The sequence below is a fragment of the Myodes glareolus genome, chromosome 8, assembly GCF_982192425.1.
Source record: "Myodes glareolus chromosome 8, mMyoGla1.1, whole genome shotgun sequence".
NCBI classification, from domain to species: Eukaryota; Metazoa; Chordata; class Mammalia; order Rodentia; family Cricetidae; genus Myodes; species Myodes glareolus.
In genome coordinates this window covers 97,984,159-97,994,468 of record NC_142033.1, presented here as the reverse complement: position 1 = coordinate 97,994,468, position 10,310 = coordinate 97,984,159, and the positions used below count along the sequence as shown (strand labels likewise).

Here is a 10,310-nt window from a genome sequence, read left to right as displayed (position 1 = left end):
AATCTTTCATGGTGCGGGAATGGGGTAGATCTGACATCTGACTTACAGACAAGGCAACACTTCTTTGGGACTTTTGTGTTTAAGAAAATAAACAGTGTATATCAAATACTCGAATTCACATAAAAGCAAATTTCCAGCAATTTAAAATCATTCTTTAGCACTGAAATTGTTTCTTCCTCGGCGCTACCTGTGAGGTGGCTGCCATCTCCTTTGCGGCATCATGGCTGCCCTGCGACCTCTGGTGAAACCAAGATCGTCAAAAAGCGGACCAAAAGGTTCATCCGGCACCAGTCAGACCTGTATGTCAAAATTAAGCGAAACTGGCGGAAACCTAGAGGTATTGACAACAGGGTGCGGAGAAGATTCAAGGGCCAGATCCTAATGCCCAACACTGGTTACGGGAACAACAAGAAAACCAAGCACATGCTGCCTAGCGGCTTCCCGAAGTTTCTGGTTCACAACGTCAAGGAGCTGGAAGTGCTGCTGATGTGCAGCAAATCTTACTGAGCTGAGATTGCTCACAATGTTTCCTCCAAGAACCGAAAAGCCATCGTAGAAAGAGAAGCACAGCTGGCCTTCAGCGTCACCAGTCCCAACGCCAGGCTACGCAGTGAAGAGAATGAGTAGATGGTTTGCGTGCATGTTTTATTTGTGTTTAAATAAAACCACAAAAACTTCCCTCTGGGTATTTTCTGCCAAAATGGGGGGGGGGGAGAAATTGTTTCTTAAATTATATACCCCTGTCAATCTTAATCAGATGACTTAGTATTAATGAACTGTCCTGGTCACATGGTAAACGTTTTTTGGGTTGTTTACTCATTTTCAGCAGTCAAAATAAATGTAATTGGAAACAGCTGTTCTCATATCAGTTCTGACAACCTTCCACCTCCAGCTCCGAAAGAGACCTAGTCTCGGGCTGCGAGATGTAGCTCGGGATGGAGTACCTGCCTGTGAGACCCTGGATTCCATCACCGGTACTGGGGAAAAGAGAAATAACACTTGAACTAATGCCTCTCTCTCTCTCCTTTCATATGTGTATGTGTGTGTGTGTGTGTGTGTGTGTGTGTGTGTGTGTGTGTTTCAGATTGCAGTTATGTTATTAGAAGACAAAAAGAAAAAAGAAACTAATTATTTCAAACATGGTACCACAGTTTTACAGAAGAACATTTGTTGTGTCTTCCCTCACTATAGACTAGTTAGCTTCATTTGGTTGTTTAACATGTGCAGACAATTCCAGGATTCTTTGGTATGATTAAAATGTGTAGGACAGAAATGAAGTTCTTTTCTGCATTTTAATCTTGTCTTCAGGCTATACTTAAGCTTTCATTTTCAAAACAGCTTAATAATATTATTTGTTGTTAGGAAGACATTCAGTTTTCCTAGACTTTAATAACTTTTGTGAACAAATAAACAGATTAATTTTAATTGTTATAGGATTAACTTCTCTTAATCAAAATAAACTCAATTAGATTTAAAAATCTAGAAGCTAGTATTTAAAAATATTGACTTAATGCAAAGTAGAATACCTATTTTAAATTTTTGTTAGTGGGTTTAAACAGCAAACATTTAGTGTCTCATGCATTCGTGGGTAGGGGATTAGGAACAGTTTCGTTGTGTGGCAAGGGTCAGGGTCTCTCCTGAGGTATAGTCAAAACATTTTATGATTGTAGTCACTTGAAGGTGTGGCTGGAGGAGGGAAATCAACTTTGGTAGTATGCTCCTCTGATAAGCTGGTGCTAGCTGTTGGGAGACCTCACGCTCCTTGCCTTGTGTCTCTCTACATGGGTCAGTTTTGACATCCTTATGTATAGCATCTGACTTCTCCGTACGGCACCCAAGTGTGAAAAGCAGGGGTGACAATGTCTTTCTTTGATCTACCCTTGGAAGTGACGCATTATCACTGTTAATGAATTCTGTGCCATGCAGCCCAGTCTTATATGAAATGGAAGTTTTTATTTGTTAGAAATTGAATTCGGAGGTTTACACATGTTAGGTAAACACTATGCCAGGGGGCTACATCCCTGGCCTCTTTTTACAGCTTTCCCCTTCCTTTGGTAGTTAAAAAGCAATACTGGATCCACAAGCATGCCTGGTGCCATGTTGCTCAGGAGGGTGAGGCCCCTACAGGGTAGCCTGGGTCCTCACAGTCCCACTATCTAGGCTGCTTAAAGACATCCACGGCCCACCTGGTGCCATTATGACAAGCAAGTATATGGTGGGGATATGGGAAAGGAAAAAGAGGCAGAACGGTTCATGTGTTGTGGATAGAGGCAAGGGCAGTGAAGAATGGGCTGATGATGGTGGCCCGCTTGCCACCCAGGACTAGGTTGACAACCTACACTGACTGCTGCCTACAGCCATGCCTGGGCCCGTGGTCCTACTGCAGCCAGGGTCTGTGTTGACATCCATGACCCAAGCTGCCACCAACGCCATGGGGATGCCCAGGTCTAGGCCATCGTCTGTGGTCATTTGGGTGTCCAAGGGCTGTGCTGCCGCCAGAGTCATGTTGATCTGAATGGCCTGTGCTGTCCCAGAGGACAGGATTATATCTGGGCCTGAGTTGTTGCTGGGGACCATGTCTGGATCTGTGGCTACACAGTAGCCAGGATTTACGCCGATGTCCATTGCTTCAGTAACCACTGAAGGCCATGTGAAGTTCCAGTGTCTGGTCAGACATCTGAGTCTGTGTTGGTATTTGAGGACGATGCTGCCACTGGGGCTATGCTAATCTGGATAGCATGTGCTGCCATTGGGTTGTGGTGACATCAGTGTGGGGTCACAGCCAGGGTCGGGATTGATATCCCTGGTTCCTGATACTACCAAAGGCCATGCAAACACCCAGTACAAATGGACGTTTCCTGTACCGACTGTCTGGTCCCAAATAATCATCTCAGTAGTTGAATATAAATTATAAATGCTTTGTCAATCGCTCAGTCTTATTACTAACTCAATCTTACATTTCTTACATAAATATTCCTTATTTATGCTCTGCCACATGGTGGTACCTTTATTAGCACGGCATATTCATCTCTTGCTCCCTCTGCATCTGGCTGGAGACTCTTCTGACTCCACCCTCCTCCCTCCTAGCATTCTCAGTTTGGCTCTCCCACCTAACCTTATTCTGATCAGCTGTTGACCAGGCATCTTGTTTATTAAACCACAACAATAAATCTTCACAGTGTATAATGGGATTATTCCACAACATCTCCCATCTTTGTCTAATCAAAAAGAAAGTTTTAACTTTGACATAAAATTATGTACAACAGAAATAGCTATCAAGTAACTATGATCAAGCATGAACATATTATCTTAAGAGTAGAAATGTACATACAACGAAATGATTTTAAATTTTTACCAAAAAACCAAAATCCATACCAATATAAAATATTTTGAGATTAACTGGTTTTTTTTGGGTTAAAGTAGATTCAATAATCTATCATTTTGTCTTATTTCTATATTCCACTTTTCTTTTTATAACAAGATCCCTGAATCTAATCTCCTTTGTTCAGGTTTTTTTTTCCCCTGACCATTATCAATAACAACTTGTAATCACCTCCCCTTAACAATGACAGACACATATAATTTGTTTCTGGGAATGTGGGTGTAGTTCTCTAGACTACTTCCTTGCGGAGGCCCCAAAATGTGAGCCTATTTCCACCTTGTCAGAGAGTTTCAGCTTGCTCAAGGTTGTTGCCACTCCACAGGTCAGAGAGTTGGAACTCACTTTTGTTCCTTCAAGGTTATTGTCTGTTTCTACCTCAAACAAAAGATTCAGAGCAGAGAGTTCTGCTCGCTCAAGTTATTGTCAACAGGTGTGGCTAATAGCCAGACTTTGTATTTCAGGTATTGAGAAGTAGATTTGTTTCTACCTTAAGCAAAAGTCTAAGGATCCAAATAAGTTCCTACTCCCTTAGGGAGATAACAATGGATTCTACGCAGGGAACAATTTGTCTACAGAATGTTTTGGTCTAGGGTGTGAGCATTACTTGTCTTGTTATAGCAGTAGAATGTTTAACTAAGAATGTAGCCTGCAATCTTCAACTGGTCTGTTCATTTCCTTGTATCACGTTAATGCGATTTTTTTTTTATCTTACTCCTACCTTTAGGGGTTGGGATATTTTAAGCAAATGGGAATTAAATGCAGGCAATTTCAGTATTCACTGGAACTCCCTCCTGATACTATCCTATGTTTCTGTTTGATTATTTTCATTTGTGTATTCATTCTCTTTACTTGTTTTTCTAATCCCCATACCCCTACCCTGGTAAGTGGTATCCTTATTGAAGCTGCTTTCTGAAACTTCCTGTTGACTGCGGCATGGTATTTTTTGGGGTACCCTGAAAAAAATTTAGGACTATGGTCAAGTCCTGACTGGAGTATTCTGTATGGCTGCATCATCTCAGCCAGCAGTCTTGAGACTGTTCTGGATGCAGAACTCAGAGGGAACTGCCACAGATGCTCTCTGAAACACTGGATCATCTGGGCCATCCATTCCCATTGCAGATTTCTCAGGAGAGTCTTGATAAAATCTGATTTTTCTTAACCCAGAATAAATCCAGAGCCTCCAGTTTCCTGTGGAAATAAAAAGATAGCCTGTCCCCCCAAATAACATATCTTTTGATTTAAATTTTGAAGTCAATGAAATGGATTATCAAAAATGCTGCCGGATCCCTGGTGGCAGCAGGCAGCAGAAATGCTGCAGGCCCCCAAGCAGTGGCAGCAGACAGCGGGCCCTGAGAGCAGCCAGTCCCAGGCAGGGATGGGTGCAGGTCCCTGAGCGGTAGCTGGTCCGGGGCAGGGAGACACATGGTGGTGGGCAAGAGACAGAGACATGGATAGGCACACCATGCAGAGTGAGGTTGGATATTTATTCAGTGGCTTATGGAGGGGGAGGGGAGAAGAGGAGAAGATCAGAGAGAGGGGCACGCATGCGCGTACACACACACACACACACACACACACAGAGAGAGAGAGAGAGAGAGAGAGAGAGAGAGAGAGAGAGAAAGAAAGAGAGAGAGAGAGAGAGATGGAAGGGGGAAGAGGAGAAGGGAGAGAGGCAGAAGCTGCCTCTTTGAGAAGGAGATGGAAAAGAGGAAGAACTCAGGCTGGAAGCTGAAGATCAGCCTGTCTCAGCAGATAGGGGAGGAAGTGGGTATGGCTTGTCTCTTAAAGAGACAGAACAGATCATTACATTCCCATCTCCTTTTTTATAATCAAAAGACGGGAGGTTAGGCAACACAGGTTAAAGAAATTGGGGTGGTGGATTCTCAAAACTGTTTCCTGCTTATTTGTGGGTGTCATCTTTGGGGGGAACCTGAGAAGGTTGGGTGCTGGTCACATCCTGGCATAGTGGTCTCTTACCAAAGTTTAACCAAGTTCAGATAAGCAATTTAAACAGACTTCTAATCCCTAACGAAATAGAAGCAGTCATTAAAATCTCCCCACCGCCTGAAAATCCCCCCAAAACAAAACAAAAAAAGCAAAAAAAAAACCAGTGCCAGATGTTTTTAGTGCAGAATCCAATAGACTTTCAAAGAAGAGTTAATGCCAATACTTCTTAAATTTTTCCACAAAATAGAAACAGAAGGAACTATGAGGTCACAGTTACTTTGACACTCAAAAAACCTAGAGACCCAACAAACAGAGAGAATTACAGACCAATCTCCCTTATGAACATAGATGCAAAAATACTCAACAAAATATTTGCAAACTGAATCCAAGAACACATCAAAAAGATCATCCACCGTGGTCAAATTGGTTTTCTCCCAGACATGCAGGGATGGTTTAATATATGAAAATCTGTTAATGCAATGCACCATATAAACAAACTGAAAGAAAAATATGATAATCTCATTAGATGCAGAAATCCAACACCTATTATGAATAGGTAAAATCCTGGGGAGATTAGAGGTACAAGGGACATACCTAAACATTATGGAGGCAGTTTACAGCAAGTCCGGAGACAACATCAGCATAAACTCAAAGCAATTCCACTAAAAGCAGAAACAAGACAAGGCTGTCAATTCTATCTATTCCTTTTCAATATAGTACTTGAAGTCTTAACTGGAGTAATAAGGCAACCGAAGGTGATCAAGAAGCTACAAACTGGAAAGGAGGAAGTCAAAGTATCTTTATTTACAGGTGATATGATAGTATATATAAGTGACTCTAAAATTTCCACCAGGTATAAACACTTTCAGCAAAATCGTGGGATACAAGATTAACTCACAAAATCTGTAGCCTTCCTATATACTGTAGTGTGAATTCTAATTGGTCTTAATAATAAAAACCCAGATTTAGATATTGGGGTAAATGCTGAAAGATCAGAGAAGTAAAGGAGCTAGCCACTAGAGAGACTTTTTACTTCTACCAATCCTCAGACCAAAGTGGGTTTAATCCTGTTTCCACAAATCCTCAGATTGAATGCAATGTGCTCCTACCTCCTCCTGCCTTATATTCCTCTCTCTGCCCAGCCATATCCCTTCCTATCTTCATCTCCTTAGTGCTGGGATTAAAGGCATGTGATCCTAAGTACTAGGATTAAAGGTATGAGCCACCACCCCATAGCTATGTTTTTCTTTGAGATTGGGTCAATCTAGTGAGGTTCAGGGTTATTTTGACTCATTAAGATCCATTTGACTCTGTCTCCTGAGTGCTAGGATTAAAGGTGTATGATGCCACTGTCTGACCTCTATGACTAACTATTGGCTAACTCCACACTCTGATCTTCAGACAAGCTTTATTTGTTAGAATACAAACAAAATATCACTACAATATACAAATGACAAAAAGACTTAGAAAAATCAGGAAAACAACACCTTTCATGATAGCCTCAAATCATATAAAATATCTTGGGGTTACTCTAAACAAACAAGTGAAAGACTTGTATGATAAAATTTTAAAACTTTGAAGAAAGAAATTGAAGAACATATCAGAAGATGGAAGGAGCTTCCATGCTAATGGATTGGTAAGATTAAAATAGTAAAGAAGGTCATCCTATGAAAGACAACTATAGGTTCAAAACAATTCCCATCAAAATTCTAAGGCAATTCTTCACAGACCTTGAAAGGATAATTCTCACTTTCATAGGGAAAACAAAAACACTGAATGTAGTCAGATTTTTCTGTCCCACCTGCCAGCTCCCAAATAACCACACAGAGTCTTCTTATTAATTATGAAAGCTTGGCTGATAGCTTAGGCTTTTTTCTAACCAGCTCTTATAACTTAAATTAACCTATTTCTCTTAATTTACTATCTGTCTTGTGGCTTTATTACCCTTACTCTGTACTGTCCATGATGCTTTCCTGCTTCCTCCATGTCTGGCTGGTGACTCCTCCTTCTTCCCAACATCATCTGTGCCTGGAAATCCTGCCTAGCTTTTGGCCATTCAGCTTTTTATTAAACCAATCAGTGACATATCTTTATCCAGCGTAATCAAATATCTTATAACACCAGATAACTGAAACAATTCTGAATGGTAAAATAACAGTGGAATTTTTCACCCTTTGCCTGTGATAGGGCAGAGTAGAGCTAGGTGGGGAAAACTAAACTGAATGCTGGGAGAAAGAAGGCGATATGTCATGTAGCTGCCAGAGGGGAAAGATGCGAGCTGCTAGCTGAAACTCTGCAGATAGGCCATGAACCTCGTGGTAAAATATAAAATAATGGAAATGGGTTAGTTTTATATGTAAGAGCTATCTAGCAACATGCTTAAGCTGTTGGCCAAACAGTATTGCAAATAATATCGTTTCTGAGTGGTTATTTCATGATCTGGGCAGCCGGGAATGAACAAGCAGCCTCCTACAACAGAGGGCTGTCATGCTGGTGCTGGGTATTGAACCTGGGTCTTCTGCAAGAACAAGTCCTTTTAACTGTTGAGCCATCTCTCCAGTACCTGCTTTTAAATTGATTCTTTATAATTTCACATCATGTACTCCAATCCCACTTACTTCTCAGTCCTTCCATATCCACCCTTCACCCTTGCAGCATACTCCAAAAGAAAATTTAAAAAATTAATAAAAAACAAAACAAAATATACAAACAAAAAAACCCCACATCATTGCTCTATCTCCCCAACACCTCTTTATTCATCTCAGTGGTATTGAGATCTGTGGTATATCATGCAGTATAACATTTTGCCCATTCAGCTTTATTGCAAATGCTCATTGAAAAGAGTCCTTGGTCTGGTTCAAGGCCTCTGGCCTCTGGCACACCATCATTACTGAGCCCTCATTGGAACTCCTCTCAGATATCCCATTGTTACTCCCAGCATGGAGTCCTGTGGCTACCATTCTGCAGGACCAGTTGCTTCACAGGCTCCAGCAGTCCAGCAATGAGGTAGAGGTTAGAGTGTACCAACCCAAAGATGAGGATGTGGGTCTCCATAGTAGCTGGGTTGCTCAGTCTTGGATATTATAGGATATTTTCATCGTATTCTGACACTCCTGAGACGGACAATAACTTTATTTTGAATCAGAGGGCAGAGCTAGCTACCAACTGACCAAAATTAGCCATATAGGTTTTGGAGGACCAAAGATATATAGAGAGACTTGGGACATAGTAGGGTGTGGCTTTAGAAAGATTCTTGACCTTTAAGGATAGAGGAAGGACAGAGGGGGAGGTCACTGGATGCTTCTTCTTTGATCAATTAGTTTCTTACACTGATATCTGACTCCTGAGATTTTATTGATAAAGAATAATTAGATAAGCACTTTACCTGGCACTAGGACTGATCCCTCAGGTAAGAGGCAGAATCAGTGCTTCAGTTCCAATGCCATTGGTAAGAGGTGGATCCATCTCTCCTGTGTGTGGAGGCCACCTCTCCTTTACCAGTGTAGTTAGGGTCAGCTCTGTCTTGAGGGATGGGGCCAGCTTTCCTGCTGCAGTATCCAGTAAGAAGCAGGGTCAGTCTCTTAGGGCCAGAGAAGGGCAGAGCAGGCTCAGTATGAACCTTGGATTTCAACACACATGATTCCCCTGGACCCCTGTAAGAACACTTACTGCACACATCAACACAGACCCCAGCTGCAGAAGGACCATGAACCCAGACATGGTTCTCAGCAGCAGCTCAGGCCTGGATGTCACCATCGTCCTCGTGGCATCACATGCTCCCAGATCAGTTTGGCCCCAATAGTAGCATGGTCCTCAGACAACAACATGGCCTCGGGTGACTGACCAGAACTTCAGCATCTGCATGGCTTTTGGCGGTAACAGAGTTATACATACAACACACACACACACACACACACACACACACACACACACACACACACACACAGAGCAATTTAAGGCAATCTACAGATTCAATGCAATGCCCATCAAAATCCCAGCAAAATTCTTTTTTTTATTTTTTTCAGGTTTATTATTATTATTATTATTAAAAATTTTCACCTCCTCCCCTCCTCTCATTTCCCTCCCTCTCCCACCATTCCCCCTCCCCCTTCCTCTCCAGTCTAAAGAGCAGAAAGGGTTCCCTGCCCTGTGGGAAGTCCAAGGTCCTCCCCACTCCATCCAGGTCTAGGAAGGTGTGCATCCAAACAGACTAAATTCTCACAAAGCCAGTACATGCAGTAGAATCAAAACTCAGTGCCATTGTCCTTGGCTTCTCAGTCAGCCCTCCTTGTCAGCCATGTTCAGAGAGTCCGGTTTGATCACATGCTCCATCAGTCCCAGTCCAGCTGGCCTTTGTGAGTTCCCATTAGATCAGCCCCACCATCTCAGTGGGTGGGCGCACCCCTCACGGTCCTGACTTCCTTGCTCATGTTCTGTCTCCTTCTGTTCCTCATAAGGACCTTGGGAGCTCAGTCCAGTGTGGGTCTCTGTCTCTATCTCCATCCATCTCCAGATGAGTGTTCTATGGTGATATGCAAGATATTGATCAGTGTGGCTATAGGATAAGGCCAGTTCAGGTGCCCTCTCCTCAGCTGCTCAAGGAACAAGCTGGGGACATCTCCTTGGATACCTGGGAACCCTACTAGAGTCCAGTCTCTTGTCAACCCTAAAATGGTCCCCTTAATTAAAATCTATACTTCCCTGCTCCCATATCCACTCTTCCTCCATCCTAACCATCCCATTCCCCCAAGCTCTCCCCATCCTCCACTTTTCACTTCTCTCTCCCCATCTCCCCTTACTCCCACCCCACCCCTACCCCCAAGGATCTCAGTTTTTGCCTGACAATCTTGTCTACTTCCAATTTCCAGGAGGATAACTACATGTTTTTCTTTGGATTCATCTTCCTATTTAGCTTCTCTAGGATCACGAATTATAGGCTCAATATCCTTTATTAATGTCTAGAATCCACTAATGAGTGAGT

The 10,310-nt window shown here is 42.4% G+C and overlaps 1 pseudogene; it reads left to right on the top strand.

The window, feature by feature from the left end:
- Positions 1-220: 220 nt before the first annotated feature.
- Positions 221-627, top strand: LOC125395856 (large ribosomal subunit protein eL32 pseudogene; annotated as a pseudogene).
- The last annotated feature ends 9,683 nt before the right edge of the window (positions 628-10,310 follow it).